Raw genomic sequence first — 470 nt, 5'->3', positions numbered from 1 at the left:
AGGAGCACTGCCGGGAGGAGCCGCGGCATCACGCAGGCCCCTCCATTGTGTTTGGACAAAGAGTAATCGCGAGCTGGACAGAATAACAAATGCCCTGGTCAAGTCCGCCTCACGGGTTTATCGTGTTGTATTAACATGATAGAAATATGAATACTTAAATCTTATCTCAGGTGGAGTTTATAACTGCATTCATCATTTCCTGTATTATATATTTTCCACGTCAGGGAGAGGGTGAGGGGGAGATTCAATTTCGCAGCCAGTCGGAGAGTGCGTCTCAGATAAGTGGGGGCCAGGCCCGCACCCCTCTCAGCCGCAGACCCCGAGGGGGGGGCGGGTGCACCCACAATATTCCGCCGGCCCCGGGGCCCCGGGAAGATGAATCACCCGCCATCCGATGCCATCGCCGTGTTTGCCTGGATCAGATAAGCACTCGCAGGCGGCTCGCCTCCATGTGATCTGTGCACACGGCC

The sequence above is a fragment of the Myotis brandtii genome, unplaced genomic scaffold (assembly GCF_000412655.1).
Source record: "Myotis brandtii unplaced genomic scaffold, ASM41265v1 scaffold35, whole genome shotgun sequence".
In the NCBI taxonomy this organism is placed as follows: domain Eukaryota; kingdom Metazoa; phylum Chordata; class Mammalia; order Chiroptera; family Vespertilionidae; genus Myotis; species Myotis brandtii.
Note: the sequence above shows the minus strand (reverse complement) of the source record.